This window comes from Coturnix japonica, chromosome 23 (assembly GCF_054131305.1).
Source record: "Coturnix japonica strain WE chromosome 23, WE-NBRP24, whole genome shotgun sequence".
NCBI classification, from domain to species: domain Eukaryota; kingdom Metazoa; phylum Chordata; class Aves; order Galliformes; family Phasianidae; genus Coturnix; species Coturnix japonica.
This window is the reverse complement of record NC_140685.1, coordinates 5,486,266-5,502,235: the sequence shown is the minus strand read 5'-3', so window position 1 is coordinate 5,502,235 and position 15,970 is coordinate 5,486,266. Positions and strand designations below refer to the sequence as shown.

General features: G+C 54.9%; 1 protein-coding gene across 24 annotated transcripts in view; it reads left to right on the top strand.

Moving 5' to 3' along the window:
• RBFOX3 (RNA binding fox-1 homolog 3) overlaps positions 1 to 15,970 on the top strand; it is a 107,374-nt gene that overhangs the window by 60,631 nt on the left and 30,773 nt on the right. The window contains exon 1 of one of the 24 annotated variants that reach the window (XM_085522952.1): positions 2,428 to 2,632. The exons of the other annotated variants lie outside the window; for them this stretch is intronic. The gene's annotated coding sequence lies outside the window, so the exon portion shown is untranslated. Of the gene's footprint in view, positions 1 to 2,427; positions 2,633 to 15,970 lie in introns of those variants that run through there. 24 annotated transcript variants of the gene reach the window in all.

The following is a 15,970-nucleotide window of genomic DNA, read 5'->3' as shown; positions in this document are numbered from 1 at the left end:
CCTGGAGCAGCCATGGAGTGGTTGGAGTGAGCGGTGTTGATTGCTGCGGGAGCAGATCAGCTCCCCAGGCAGGGCTGGGGGAGGGCTGTCCCATGGGGCAGGTTGATCCTGGTCCATAGGGGTCTGCAGAGGGCACAGCTTCTCAATGGATGGATCTGGAGAGGGGCTGTCCTGTTCCCTTGGGTCCCCTCCCCATCCCTGTCCCCAGGTTGATGCTGAGTAGCTCTAACCCCATCCCTATCCCCAGGTACTTCTGAGATACATCCCTCGGGTTCCAGCTCTATGCTGCCCATGTCACCAGGGAGGACATCCCTTGAGAGCAGAACTCTGCTTGCTCACCTGAGGGTACCCTGAGCATCCAGGAGGTGTGTGTGAAGGGGTTTGCTTAATTACAGCCTTCTTTTCATAGACAGAAGGCAGAGCTGGGTGTGATGCTCCCCAGTAGCAGTGCTGAGCCTGACCCCCGGCAGCTGCATGGACACAGCCCCTTCCAGCTGCACAGCTCACCTGGGGATGGCTGGGGGTGCTGCCCTGGGAGCTCTCCTTGCGTGCACCAATAAAGGAAGGTTATTATCACCTATTCCAGCTAATTTTCTGAGGTTTGTAATGGCTTTGGGAAGCAGGTAATTGCAGTGATCGCATTACATGTGTAGGCATTAAAGGGAATTGAGGGGACTGTTTGTTAATTAGCTGTAGTTGTGTGGAACCTGAAACATATTAACCTTCATATAATCCCAAACTATTAGGGATGAAGAAGGGATTTAATGATGGGAGAAACAGCAAAACAAAAAGCAATTAGGGCTCTTTTCCCAGCACTGCTGGTGCTCAGGTGTGGGGCAGAGCTGCAGGTAGCTCCGGCTCCTTGGGCAGCAGCACCCCTGGGGGTGGGGGGGAGCTCATGCTGGAGCCACGGGTGCTGGCAGAGCTGCCACACAGTGGTGTCTGTGCCTGAGCTGTGTGTAATGCTGTGGTGTTGGTGCTGCTCTGTCTATGTGCAATATGGGGCCGGGTGTGCTGGTGGGACCCTCAAGTTCTGCCACAGCTCTGCAGGGCTTTGCAGCCTAGCAGTGGGATGGGAGCAGTGTCCTGTGCTCCCTTGCACGTGGCAGCGCAGGGGAGCAGAAGCCCCCGGGCCGAGGTGTGTGCAGCAGCGGGGTGGGGGGGGATATGACCTCCCCCAACCCTGCGGGGGGCTGCAGGGGGCCGTGCTGAGCCGCCCGTTGGAGCTGCAGGGATGGATAAGTCCTGTTTCTATGGTAACTCCTCAGCATCACCTCCTTCCTCTCCGACGTCGGAGCCCGCGATGTTCCCTGGCAGCCCGAGGCTGCTCCCCCCCGTGGCAAAGCCCTTCAGGTGCTCGGGGGCTGCGGGAACGTCGGGCGGAGGCGGAGCGCTGGATCTTCCCGGTGCGCTCCGGAGCTCCCGGTCCCGCATCCCAGCGGGTCCATCCCCTCCCCTCAGGCCTTTCTCCATCTGCGGGCCGTATTTCGTAGCACCTCCTGCCCAAAGGTGTCAGAGTTCGTGAAGCCCCTGACAGCTCCGTGTTCCTGCCGGGAGCCCCGGTGCTTCACCACCAATCGTTAATATCCATCAGCACCGTGCAAACAAACTCCCCGCTCCATTTATTCCACCCAGCTCCAGATTTAATTAGGTTTTCCAGTTTTCCGCTTGTCCTGGGCCGATCACTCCTTAAAACAGTGGAGAATTAATTTGCACCTGCTGTCAGAAAGCGTCTCTCCCCAGTTAGAAAAATAATTAAGCCATCATCACACATCAGGGGTAATGAATCACTGCACTCCGCTCCCTTCACAGGTCGTTTGTTTCCTTCCACACTGGCAAAGAAGGTGTAAACTCAATGTGAGCAGCTGCCAAGTTATCCCGGTTCTCTCTCTGCCCAATTTCATTGGCTTTTCCAGCTAAGCCGGGTCCTGGTGTTCTGGGATGGAAGTTGGTAGAAGGGAGGTGATGGCACAAACCTGTTCCATGTCTGTGTGCATGGAGCAGCCATGGTGGGACGGCTGTGGCCCAGTGAGGGGAGAGCAGCACCTGGGGCACTGCCCTGCTTCTTACAGGAGCTGTGCTGGATTCATTCCTGTCTGTGGCAGATGCGTTGTTATCTCTTCCTGAGGGTAACTGCATGCACCAGAGCGTGCGGTGCCTTTGCACTGGTGCAAAGTGCTGGGGAAGGCACAGCAGCTCCTCTGCTGTGGGCGAAGTGAATGGAGATGAAATGCTTTTCCTTGCCTTTGCTGATTTGCGCTCACACCTGCTCACATGAAAGCCCAGTGCCCACTTCAGTGCCAGCTGATTAAATTAAAGTCCTAGTGAGTTTGAATAATTTTCCCTGTGAAATGTGGCAGATGGCCTCCATTAGGCGTCTGCTCCCAGCATCTGCCAGGATGTGATCAACCCCTCTTTGGAAAATGCACAAAAGGGAATGGAACAGGAGAGACCCGGGAGTGGGCGCCCGTCCCTCCATCCACGAAGAGGGAATGAAGGGAATGACATATTCTCTTTGGAAACAACCAGCATCCTGAGGAGCGGCGTCCCTCAGCTCGCCCTTTGCCATACAGATGGCTGCAGGAGGGACAGGGACAATAGTGCTGGCCCCGCAGCTCAGCTCGCCATCAAGGTAGGCAGGACCCTGAAACCAGGGTGCGCTCTTATGCCGCTCAGTGTTGCAGAAGGCATCTGGCACCCGCGCGGTTATCCGGGCTGTCCTTCTGCCTCGCAATCTGTTCGCTCAGGAGATGGGATGTGTGGGACGGGGAGCTTTGTGGGGTGTCCGGTGCCGTGATCCACGGGGCGGGGAGGTGGCACCGGGACCCCCCTCCAACACTCACATATGCGGGGAGGACGACGAATGCGGAGCGCAGAGCCCCGACGGTGGGGCCGCATTGCCGGCAGGTGGCAGCTGCAGCCCGTGGAGACAGGAGGAGCTGGGGGTGGTGGTGGTGAGGCTCGGAAATCCCACCGGCCCCGCAGCGCTGAGATCCCCCGGGAGCGTCGGGTGCGAAGCCGCAGCATCCCACGCTGTATCCTGCGCTGCTGAAGTCGCGGGGCCCGTTTTTGCGCTGGAGGATGGGGGAGATGGGGTGAACCTGCAGTGAGCCTGCAGGAAGGTGCGCTGCTGAACTGCAGATCGATCCAAATTAAGATGGTTTCCGTGGAAAACAGCTTAATAAAGCGAAAAGGCAATAAAGCTGTGCTCAGGCAGCTGTGGCTGCTGCTGCCGGGTTGGAGCTGGCTCGGCAGGATGCAACCTCGGGTTGGCAGGGGTTGGAAGAAGGGCTGCGTGCATGTGGTGTCCCCCCAGCACTGCTGGGAGAAAGCATGGCTCTATTTGGCTGCTGGTAAATGCAGTGGAAGCTGTAAATGGAAACCCATTCCCTGCCCCAGAGACCTTGCAGTGGGATTACTGCCATGGCTGTGTTTGGGAGCATTGCTGGAGGTTACCCAGTGTGCTGCCCGGGGCTGGGAGGAGGCTGCAAGTGGAAGATGAGCCAAGAGATCTGCATGTTCAGTGCATGCTGAGCCCATGCAATAGGGCAGGGGGTGAGCTCCTGTCCTGTGAACCACAGTCCTGCAGCCACAAGGCCTCACAGCATCCCCATGCTGCTGTGTGCATGCCCTTGGTGCAAATAGGTGTTCTCCTTCGCTTGCTCATTTAGCCAGTGTCGCGTTGTTTTAATTAAATTAGCATCATCTAATACATTTTTTCTTGCCATCACAGCTTAATGTTCCTCTCCAGCTGCAGGGAGCTGGGAACAACTCCGGTGCCTGTGGTGTGCACAGCTCTGCTGGTGTGGGGTTGCTGCAGTGGGTGCAGGATTTGCCCTTGTTGGGTGCCGGGACTGGGGCATCATCAACCTCCTGCAGCTCCCTGGGCTCTGGTAGATGGGGGGAGAGCTCCATCCGTATCTGTAACAGTGCAGCTGGGGGGAGAAAAGGGCACTGAGAAGTACGTGTTTCCCTGGTTGGTTGCATGGAGGCAGATGGAGGAGGGCTCTGGTGGTCACCGCGTGCTGGTGAAGTGCAGCAAACACCTTCATTGTTAGTCGGGGCTTGTCGGCTGGAGCGCAGGAGCGTCGGATAAAGTGTTCCAGTGAAGAAGATAATTGAAAATCAAAAAAGACTTTGTTAATTTGATTAGGCAGAGCCGGAGTTGAATTGTTCTTCATCAAAAGAGATTTAATTTTGACATGCAATTAAATCCTTCTGCTGTACTGGTGCTCCCGCTTGTTCCCAGCAAAAGGGCAAATGGGGCGGGGGGGACTTCACAGGACTGTGATGAGACGTGCTGGGAGGGGGGGGACGGGAATAAGTTGTGCAGGCAGCTGCAAGGAGTGCTCTGGTGTGAGCATCACTCCCTGAGCACTGAGTTTGGGTGGTGTCTGCACAGCCCTGATGGTGTTAATGCAGGAGGCAGCCCTGTGTCCTGGGTCTAAGAGCAGGTTTGCCTTAAAGCAGGGCAGCTTCCCCCACCCCCCAGTGCCCTTGTGCACCCTGATATTTCTTTGTACTTGCTGTGTGTAATGCAGGGGATGATCACCGCATGATATAAGCAGAGGTGCCATCATCTGTCCTCACGCTGCAGGAGGTGGCTGGGTGGAAGCCCTGAGGTTCGGGTTGGGAATTTAGAGCTGGTGGAAGAGAAGGAACACAGCAGGTTGTGCCCAAAGTGCAGGTGGAACCAGCTCTCCTGTCCCTGGGAGCCCTGCTGTGGCCTCTCCTCCCTCCCTTCATTCCTGTTGCCATCTCTTTGTTCCTTGCCTTGCCATCTGCCTGGCTCGCCTTCAGACCTGCTGCAGCTTTTGCTCTGTGTGCCCATATTTCCTGCTGTTCCCTGCACTGCCCTTCCCATCTCCATCCCATTAACTGTGCTCCCAGCTCTCCCACCCTAAGCCTGCCCACATCTTCTGGCTCTCCCTCTCACTCTTCTTGGCAGGGCAAGTTCTCCTTTGGGTTCCTCGCTGTGCCTCACATGGCAGTGCCCGGTGCCTACACAGATGGCAGTGAGGGGATGGGGACCCATTGGTTCTGGGAAGCAATAGGGCAAGGTAGAGCACAGCAGGAACAGCACATCCCTTTGGGTGCATGGGGCAGAGTGTGCTCCCACTCTGGTGATGCTGCAGAGCACGTTTCCACCCGAGGCAATGGGAGCCCTCCTGGTGGCTCCCTGGGGCTGTATGGGTGAATCAGGCGTTAACCCACCAGCTGCTCTGTCCTCTCATTGTGTTCTCCTTCTGCACCTGTGAGGGCTTTTTTCTGAGCAGCAGAAAAGGTGTGAAAGCGCGAGTCCCTGCGCTGCCTGGTCTCTTGAGCCATCGCTGACATATTTTGCAGCTCAGGCTGTTCTAATTGCCTTTGAAAAATGCAAACCGAGAGCCAGGAACGCTGCGTGAGGGCACAGAAACACAGCTGCCTATGGCAGCACGGGTGCCTGTTGGAGCTGAGGACAATGGGAGGATCCACCTGGGCTGTGCCAGGGATGCTGCGTGCTGGGATGGCAGAAGGAGCCCTATGAGGACTACCTGGGGCAAGCACTGCATGGAGGGGTTGGCAGGCTGGGGCCGAGACTGTGTGCTCTGTGCACAGCAGCAGTGCTAGCAGTGTTGGTGCAAAAGGGTCTTAGTTGCCTCTTGCCCGGCGCTTCCACAAGGATGGGCAGATCAGCAGCAAAAACCTGAGCTAAGCTTGCATCTCTTTGCATCCCCTTCCTGGCAAGCAGTGGCCAGGGAGAAGGATCTGCAGAGCCAGTGCAGCTGTAGGTAACACCAGCACAAGTGGGTGCTCGGCCCTGCAGACCCCACAGGGTGGTCCTGCAGAGCAGCTTCAGAGCAGCACTGTGACTGCTGAGCTCCAGGCTCAGCTCTGCGCGGCGTTTACCACCATCTTGGCTTGTTGCCTTATTTGTTCTCCTCTAATTGAGCAAATGCGCTGTAGGCAGCGAAGCTAGGCCAGCATTGACTTTATTAGGGGAGAGCATCAATACAGCACCGCATGTTAGGAGGCTCAGCCTAACGCTGTCAGACTGCTGGAGTTTTAAAGTTGCACTTTATTCATGATGTTTTGATTTCTCGTGCTCTGGGGACTCCGACGTTGATAGATTGTGATGCGGTACCAGAACAATATAATATACGAGAGCAGCTTTACTTCCAAAACAGGCATATGCCACGAGAGCCCAACATTTTCTTGGATTTTCTTCGTCTTCTTCTTTTTTTTCCTTTGAGGGTGAAAAATGATGGCATAAAGAAATCTTAAGCTTTGCGCAGTTCCATCATCCAGAATTAGCAACCAGAAAGTTGGTGTTACTGCTGACTGGGAGGCTGCTGGATGCTGTTATGCCAAGCTAATTTCTGCCTTCTTTCTGCTGCTGCAGCAGCCCTGGCAGGAGCTGTTCTCACTCCAGAAGTCAGAGTTTCAACACAAGCAGGTTCCTGCTGCTGCCAGCAACTGAGTGCTGCTCTTGCAAGTGAGCATCCGCTGTGCTGTGCTCCCCTCAGGGTCCCTGCGCTGCCGCACTGGGAGCTTGGGTTGCAGCTTCAGCATGTTCTGAACTGCTCTCTGGCTTTGGGAATGGGAACCCCCCTCCTCCAAGGAACTGCAGCTGCTGAGCTGAGTGCTGTGGGGAGGGAGTGCTGCAGCTTTGGGATCCTTCTGCCTCCCGTGCTGTGCATCAAGCCCTGCAAGGTGGGCTTTGGGATCTGAGCATTGCGACTGTGGGCTGCTGTGGATGTGTGTGGGAGATATTGGAGCAAGCTGACTTATACTGTGTGAAGCTACAGGCAAGGGATAATAGGGTCTCTTAAAGCGCTCAGGACTGCGGTAATGCTGCGCTCCATAAAGCCTGGAGCAGCCCAGGGCTGAGCCACCTGCAGTCTGCTGCAAGCAGGCATGGGGTGGCCCTGCTGGGTCACAGTGTGATCCCTGTGGGGTGACCCCATGTTTGATGGGGCACTGGCAGCCCGCAGTGTGCTCCCAGCCAGACATCCACCCTGGTTGTGCAGAGGAACCTGGCTAGAAGTGATCCCTGGGGTTGGTGCTGGGTTCAGTGTTGGTCAGCATCTTCATCATTGACCTGTATGAAGGGACGGAGTGCACCCTCCACAAGTTTACTGATGGAAGAGTGGCTGACACCCCAGAAGGCTGTGCTGCCATTCAGCAAGAGCTGGGCAGGCTGAGAGTTGAGCCAAGAGGAACCTGATGAGGTTCAACCAGAGCGAGTGTAGAGTCCTACACCTGGGGAGGAATAACTGCATGCATCAGTACAGGTTGGGGGCTGAGCTGCTGGAAAGGAGCTTTACAAAGAGGAAACTGGGGGTCCTGGTGGCCAATGGTTGACCAACAGTTGGCCAGCATGAGCCTGCAGCATGCCCTGTGGTCAAGAAGACCAATGGTTCCTTGGGGTGCATTGAACTGAGAGTGGCCAGCAGGGCTGGGAGGTGCTCCCCTCTGCTCTGCCCTAGAGAGGGCACATCTGGAGCACTGAGCACCATGCTTGGCCCCCCAGTTCCAGGTAGAACTGCTGCAGAGCCCATTGGAGGGTGCAGAGATGGTGGGGCCTGTAGCATCTCCCATAAGAAGAAAGGCTGAGAGCCCTGGGGCTGTTCTCATGGGGAAGAGGAGGCTGAGAGGGATCTGATGTGAGGCGAAGCAGATGCGGTATTTACAGAGAGGCACAGGGAGTCTCTGAGGAGAGCCAGCACTGCTTGCATATTAAAACAGAAATTGCAATTAACAACAAAAAAAAAAGGGGCATTTTTATAACATTTTTTTATTGAAGCCTTAATGAACAAATAAAGAAGCAGAGCAATCTGCGGATGTGCTTGCGAGATATAAAGCCGACTGAATCGAGATGAAGCAGCGAGAAAACTTGGCCCTTATTTCCTGCTAGATAAGGAAAACTGAACAGCAAGGAGGGGAGAGGAGCGGAGAGGAGCATAGCAGCTCCAGTGAGATTTGTGCAGTATATTCCCTGGGATGACTGACGATACTCCAGCTCATTTTTATCTCTGATTGCTTCTCCTTCTCTTCGGTGGAATATCACTAGTTTGTCTGGGATGTTAATAATTAAACACCAAGGAGTGATGGCCGGAGCAGTCCTCTCCAATGAGCGTTTGTGATTGTTTTAAAGCGCGCGGCGTCGGGTTTTAGTGCCTCTTTGATAGAATTCTGCTCCTTTCCAACTGCTGACACCACTAACCCTATAAATTAACAGATGATGGAGGGAAATCTCCCGGCTGCTTCTGTTGGTTTTATAGTTTGATTTGTTAATAGGAGTTTTGGGTTACAGCCAGGCGTTCTTTAACTGGTGAAGGGAAGGCTTTGCCCATGGTGCAGCACCGGGTCCTCATGCTCTCCATGCACCACCATCCTGGGATGCTCAGCACCTCCTGGGGGATGCTGCCTGGTGCTGGGGTTGCTTGCAATGGGGCTTTGCTTGCAGCAGGGGGTTGCTTGCAATGGGGCTTTGCTTGCAGCAGGGGGTTGCTTGCAATGGGGCTTTGCTTGCAGCAGGGGGTTGCTTGCAATGGGGCTTTGCTTGCAATACTCAGTGCCCGTCCTGGTGCCACCTCGCTGCTGTTGCGCAGCTGAAGTTTTCATTTATTCTGGAGGGAAAAGCGTTTGCATCTTCCCAAGCAACGTGAACCCAAATACAAATAAATTTCTCTCAAAGTGCAGTCGTTGGAGAAAACCAAAGGCCGTTCGTCAGGCTGACATCAGAGGAGCCGCGCTCGCTCTGACAAGCAGCACAGGCTCATGTTTTATTCACCAGCCCTGAAAAATACCTTCCCGAAGAGGGGGCCCATAAATAAACCAGCGTGATGAATATTACACGGGATAAAAACTGATAAAGCAAGAGCCCCAGACACAGTGAGGTTGGGGAAGCACGTGGCTGTTGTCACCTCTGATCCTGCATGATGCTCTGGGAGAAGGGGAAAGCATCAAAGGGGGAATGGGCTGAGCCCAGCACTGCTCACCTGTGTCTGTATGGGTGGGGGTGAGTGGGGCTGGGGCAGCTGTCCCCATGTGTTTTACTGAGGGTTTGCACTGTGCAGCTCAAGGCTCCTGCTGGCTTCATCCACCTTGAACTTTCAGGAACGTTTGCCTTTCCTTCTCTCCACCCAATTTAAGCTCCCAGGGCAGCTGTGTCGTTGTGATGGTGTCCCTGTGTCTCTGAATGGTGAGCCACAAAGAAATAAGAAGCATTGCATTCCAATGCAGGACGAAGTTTGCACAGGTGGATGCTCTGCAATCCCACATTCAGCAAATTCTGTGTGCAGATCCTCTAGAAGTTCCTTTGCTCCCTATCCTGGAGCATCCTCGGCCCCACACCTCCCCTTTGCAGGAGGCAGGCCTTGAAATGAGAGCACCTTGCTTTTTATTGCATGGTTTGATTGCTGCCTTATGGTCTGATCCACCACGATCAGCACCAAAGCATCCATGGTGGGTGCAGCTCTGGGGCCACGGAGCTGCCCCATGGGTGGAGCATGGAGGAATTAATGAAGGGAGCTCTGTGCAAAGAGGTTGGAGTGTATGGGGTGGCCATGGAGCAGCATCAGCTGTGATGCTTATGGCATGAGTGAGGTGCAGGCATTGCTGCTGCCTCTCCCAGGCTCCAGCCAGGAAGGCTTCATGGTGCCCTCCGGTGCTTCTTGTTGTGAATCCTGGGCTCTATCAAAGCTTAATCAAGGTGATGGCAATAATGAGACCAGAAGGTGGGGGCTCAGCTGCAGAGGGCCCAGCACTGTGGATGTAGGGAAGCACCCCCACTGAAGCATCCCATTGAAAGCAATGGGGGTTCCGGTGCCACTGACACCCCCCCCAATATCTGCACAGTGGGGCCAGCCCTGCTCCCTTCCCCACCCCCACCCACTGCCAGCAGTGTATTAAAAAAACATAATTGATTTTCCTTCCTGCCAGTGCTTAACCCGGACTTTCCCGCTGCAGCAGCAGAGGGCCCTGATTACAATATCTCTGAAGAGGGCACCGTGAGTTATAGTAATGGACACTCTTCTGCCTGTCTGTGCCTCCCATAAATCTCTCCCCTGCTGGAAGTGCAGATGGTCCATAACCGTCCATCATCCCGAGCGAGCGCCGGACAGCCCGGGGTGGGCTGCTCCTCTGAGGCCACGTTTCTGCAAGCTCAACGGAACTGCAGCTCAGCGTGAGCTCTCAGTAATGGAGCACGAGCTGCTCCACCGTCAGCTGTGATTTAGGGGGGAACGGGCAGTAAATATCCCGCAGGTTGTGGTGGGAGGGACGGCACTGTGGCTCGCTCCTGGTGCACGCCATCACTGTGCTGCTGCGTGGCCATCTCTGGGCCATGTATGTTGCATGACCTCCTTGTGTGGTTGCTCTCACCGAGGGGTCCCCATAGGGTCCCTGCTCTGTCCCCTGCACCCATCCCTGCAGGACCTGCTTGCTCACAACCACAGATTTAGGAACAAATGTGCAAACTTTCCCCCCAGGAGCTGTCCTGGAGGGATTGCAGAGCTCTGTGCTGTCTTCTGTTGGCACGGCCCCACTTTACCGAGTGCCCTTATTTACGAGCATCCCTCTGGCATTGCCTTTAAGCGCTTCCATTATGATTTTTGCATCGTGCTTACTGTGAGCCCAGGCCCGCTGGGACTCCGATGTGGCAGCAGCGGCAGCTCTGGAAGCACTGGGCTCACTCAAATTGGGTTGGAGCTCTCACTGCGGCCATGGAGGGGTCTATTTCCCTGAGTAATGACCTGGAATTGGATCATGCTGCGTTTATTAGATAGTGAGAGCTGTTCAGGATCAAAGCAAAGCAGGCTGAGCACCACAGAACTGGGGGGGAGCAGCCTTTTTTCTGGCAAACAAACAACCAACCCAGGATCCAGGGAAGGGTTCTGTGCTCCTGATGCAAGAGCTGCTGCCATGCTCCAGCAAGAAATCTTTCTGTGGGTCAATGTCACCTGGCCTATGGGCAGGGCTGTAGGGCTGAAGGCATTGAGCTGGTGGCTGACCCCAGGGCTCAATGCTTTGGTGGCCCTGGGGCTCCTCACTGGGGGCATAGCAGCCCCGTGCCCACCTGTGCTGGGGCTGCTGAGGGCAGCATGGGGCATGGAGAGCAATTGCAGCAGTAATTAATGGCTGTGCTGGAGGGAGCTGACAGCTCACTGAGCCTGCAATGCCATGAGCAGCTGGATGCTGCGCTCCCAACGAGCTGCTCCATGGGCTGCTGGGGCCGGGGGCAAACCCTGCACAGGCTCTGCATCTCTGTAGGCCCCCAGTGTGCCCCTACCCCGTGCCCTGCAGAGCCGTCCCCGCAGTGAGGAGGGAGTGGGGCTGCTTTGCAGATTCAGGAGCCATCAGCTGGGTTTATTAAGCTAATAAAACAATGTTAAGTATCCGCACACTGGAGCCCCCTGAGGTCTTTTTATGTGCAGAGAGGACCCGAGGGATCCCAGCGCCTCCGAACTGATGATTGCTCTGTCACACTAATAGATAGCAGAGCAGGTAGCACTGCGCCAGGCACTGTTCCTCCACCAGCACTGTGCCCTCAGCTGGACCCCATCTGCTCCTTGAACCAGCACCATTGCAGCCCCAGTGCAGTGCTCAGCTCTGTGGGGTGGCAGTGCCACCTCCATGCACACAGCAGTGCTGTGCTGTGCTGCACCCAGTGGGCAGAGCATCCCCTCACCCAGCCCCCAGTGTCCCCTTGTTGCACAGTGGTGTAGGGCGATGCACTGGCAGCATGCAAAGCAGCCGCGTATAATAGATAATAATTAATAGACTGCTCCAGCGGCTAGCTAGGTAAGTAGATAAATAATTTTAATTATCCTTGGGGAGGCTGTAAATTCGCACACAGCCCTTTATTAAACTCTCTGTTTACAACAGTCATTTATATTGTGTGTCATTTTGCATAAAACCCCCTTGGGGCTGAATTGCGCTGTGTAATAATGGCTGTGTTATTAGCAGTGCCTCTACCCGGAACCGTGGGGCTCCAGCCATGTGCCAGTGGCCCTGGTGGCATGATGGAACCAACAGGACCAGGAGGTTCCCAGGACCCCTCCAGCTCCTTCCCAATGGTGTTTGTGCCTTTATGCTGATGGCACGGTGGGGTTCTGTTTGTTTTCTTTTTTACCTCCCCCCCCCACCCTCCATTTATTAGCACGAGTCTCTCCAAAGAGCCATAAATTCCGAGCGTTGAAATCCCGCTGCGTCAGCAGGCTGAGAAATGAATTGATATTAAACGTGACAAAAGTCTCTCTTGTTCACCCCGGCCACTTTTTGCTTCCCTCCTTGAAGTCGTAATTGAGAAGTGGAAGGATGGTGGTTGCCATCACCCTTGCCTGGAGCAGCACTGTGCTGCCTATCGCCAGGATCTCATTAATTAGGTATTATTTACCAATAATTGCTCTCCACTCCGCTCTATGACCTCATTGCTTTTCAGTGCCACTCCTGCCAGTGGCTCTGCCCGGTTCTGGGTACCTTTAGGATCGCTTTTGGGGCACAGTGCATGTTTCCCCACTCTGCATTCTGCATGGTGTGTTTGCAGCACTGATGCTCTGCATCCAAACCATGCTTGGTACTGGGGATGGAGCACTGCTCAGGAAGCTCTGGTTCCATCCTTGTGGGCTGGAACCTCATTTTTTGGTGCATGGCAATGTGCATCCACCCTCCTGAGTGCTGACTCCAGCGTGTGTAAGAACACACACACAGCTACCATCAAATATAGCTTAATATCTTCCTTTTCTGTGTCTCCAGGTGAGGGGATGTGGGCAGCCCAGGCTCAGCACTGGGGCTGTGGTGCACCGTGTGCCCCCCACACAGAGCATTCCCTGCTGCGAGGTCGGGGTTATTCGTTATTTTTAGCAATCGATGTTATTGATGCCGTGTGAGCTGGAGGAAGCCACTGGAGGGCTGTTCTTCCAACTCATTACATTTAGAGCTGAACTATCCCCCTTTTATATAAATCCTGACACATAAAGATAAAATACGTTGCTTTCTGTTGAGCCACAGCCCGGACACGAGGATGGGTTGGTGCTGAGTCAGGGCAGCCCCGCGCACACGTGGCCATGGGGAGGGGTCCTCCAGGGGGGCAGGGGCAGTGAGCATTGAGCATCACTGTGGGCTGTGCTGCTTCGCTCCCATGGGCTGAAGGATTCAGCCAAGCCTCCCATTGTGGGGCTCTGCCCTGCTCCCTGCCAACCCAGGAGCGTTGGCCCCACATCCTGGTGCTGGGGACTCCCCCCGCTGCCCCCAGACCCAGTGCTGCCAGAGGGGCTCCCACACATCGTGCTGCTGCTGCCTCATTAGCATTATGACTTGGCCAATCTCAGTGATTAATGTGCTGACTTGAGCAGAGAACCTCGGTGCTGAGATGAAATGTAAACCCCACGCTCCTTGCAGCGTGGTCTCATTCACCCGATGGAATCTCAATCCCTGCAGAGGGGATCGATGCTAACCCGCTTACTGCCCGTACTGCGCCCGCTGGGGGTGGTTTAGGGTCAGGAGGGTCCCCCCAAGGGCTGCCCCCACATGACACGAGGGCACAGAGTGTCCGTGCGTCTGTCTGCAGCGTGGCACTCAGCTGTCCCCAGCACAGCAAGAGGGGGCACAAAGGAGAGAGCCCCCCCCCAGCATTTCCACCACATCAGCCTAGGGCTTGAGTGAATCCCAGGCCTGTTTGAGAGGGCTTTTACCATTTACCTTTGTGGTTTTTCATTTAGAGAGCAAGAACGCAGAACCCAGACCTCTTTTTAAAGCAACGCATCAGCGCATCCCTTCAGGGTAAAGCACTCTCACACCAAGGTTTTCCTGCACTCTCTCTGTCCTCAGCGCCTCCGTTCTGCACTTTCAGAGCTCTTTGCCCCCCGGCCATTCCCTCTGCGCTCAGGATTGGTTTCTTTAAAAATAATAACAATAAAAAAACGACTGTTTTTACTGTTGTTCCCAATTGATGTTACGGTAGATCTGCAAAAAGCCCACCCCCCTCCGGCTTGCCCTACTGTGCTCCACGACCCCCCCTCTCCTCCATCTCCTACCTGCAGCCTGGTGATGCTGAGCACCCTGCAGCCACAGCTCCATGCATCCCCGGACCCCACTGGGCTCCTCAGTGCTGTCCTCTTGCTGTCACCCCTCGGAGCAGAGCTGTGGGCTGTGCTGTGTCCCATCGGTTCTCAGCAAGGAGGGAGAGCTCAGGTTAATTTACGGTGTGCGAGGGAACCGGGGATGGGAATAGCGTCTGCCCTCTAAATAAGTCATGAAGCAGGATCCCAACAGCACAATTAGAACCCTCCGTTAATGATTATTTATGGGGTTGGGAATGCTTATTTAACCTGACTATATTAAATATTAAACCAAATTATAATATTTATAACCATATTTCCAACAAAAGGGAGCGGTGCGCACTGGGGCAGGGCTGTGCAAGCAGGTGGGGCTGCACCCAATCCAAGGGTCCCAGGGTCCCCACTCTGGCCATGCCACAGCTCACACATCTGGGACACGAGGAGCAGAGCTGCCCTGAATGACTTTGCCCAGAGCTGGGCGCTGCCAGGAGGGTGCAGAGTGGTATTGGTGGCACACACTGAGCTGGGGATGTGGATCTGCTGTTCTAGGTGCCAGTGGGGGACCTGGGGTGGGTGGGACATGGCCAGGGCCACAGCCCTCCCAGTGCTGGGCATGTTGGGGTCCCACCAACCCCACAGCACCCCAGTAGGGATGGGAGAAGCCATCAGCCCTGGCACGGCCAATGGATACCATCAGCAGGGAAACGGGCTGAGCAAAACACCCCATTGAATTGATTTCATTTGCAATTGGAAAATCTATTGGCCAAACAAACTGTGTTATCAACCTGAAATGAGGTGAGTGATGTGCTCTGCTGAGGAGTGCACTGGGGTCTGTGCTGTGTGGTGTGGGACCCCACTGACCCATCTGCTCCCCTCACTGTGGGGTGCTCTGCATTCCCACCATGGACATAGCAAAGGGAGGCAGTTGGCTGCGTTTGCATCCACACACCCTGTGTTCCTTAGGCTCTGTCAGCTCCAAATGCTTTCTCTCCATGAGAACAGGTTGGCAGCACCAGCCCTTGGGGGCTGAATGGATAATGGGGGCAATGTCCCTCATAGGGCTCTGGCACAGGGCAGCAGGGACAGTGGGATTTCTATCTGCAGAAGGCACTGAGACAGGACCTATGGCTGGAGTCTGCAAAGGTTCAGTACTGTTGAGACCACTAACAGTATTTCAGGTGTGCAATCTAAGGTAATGACAGGGCTAATCAAATCTCAGGCATAAGCTGTGGCTTGTGGGGTCAGGAGGGAATGCACCACACCTTGCACGGGGGTGCTTAATTGCTTTTGTCTTCCCCTGAATCAAAGCAGACAGCTGGGCTGGGTGGACCTGGGGCTGTGCCCAGGGCTCACAACTGTGTGCCTGCTGGAATTCAGTTGCTTTTCAGCATTGCCCCAGCTTCTGTTCTGCTTGCCCCAGCAAATGTGGGAGGTAAGTGAAAAATCCCCCCAAGTTCCCAAAGATGGTGTGATTGCAGGTCCTGTGGCCTGCTGCAGATAAAATGATGATTAAGGGGTCCTACCCTATAAGCAGACAACCATGTTTGACCTTATTTAGGCTCCTAATCAATTTGCCCCCGGTGTGATTAATTGAGATGCTCGCCATTGATTTTCCTTGAGACAGGAGGAGCGGTGGAGGTGGGATTTGCAGGGATGGTTGTGGGGAGAGCTCAGTGCTGGTGGTGGAGCAGTGGTGGTGAGTTGTTGAGCCCTGTGCAGGACAGGGGTATCCCTTCATTGAAGCTTTGGGTCTTGCTGTTGGCTGCCAGCACAGTTCTGCCTCCTTCTTCTGTTTGCAGAAGGGTAACAGGGCGTACTGCTGTGTGGTTGGGTACTGGGGTATGGGAAGGACTCTGTGAACATGGGACTGGGGTGGGTATGGAGGGAGCAGGAGGACGGGGCATATTGTGTGTCTGTGCTGCAGA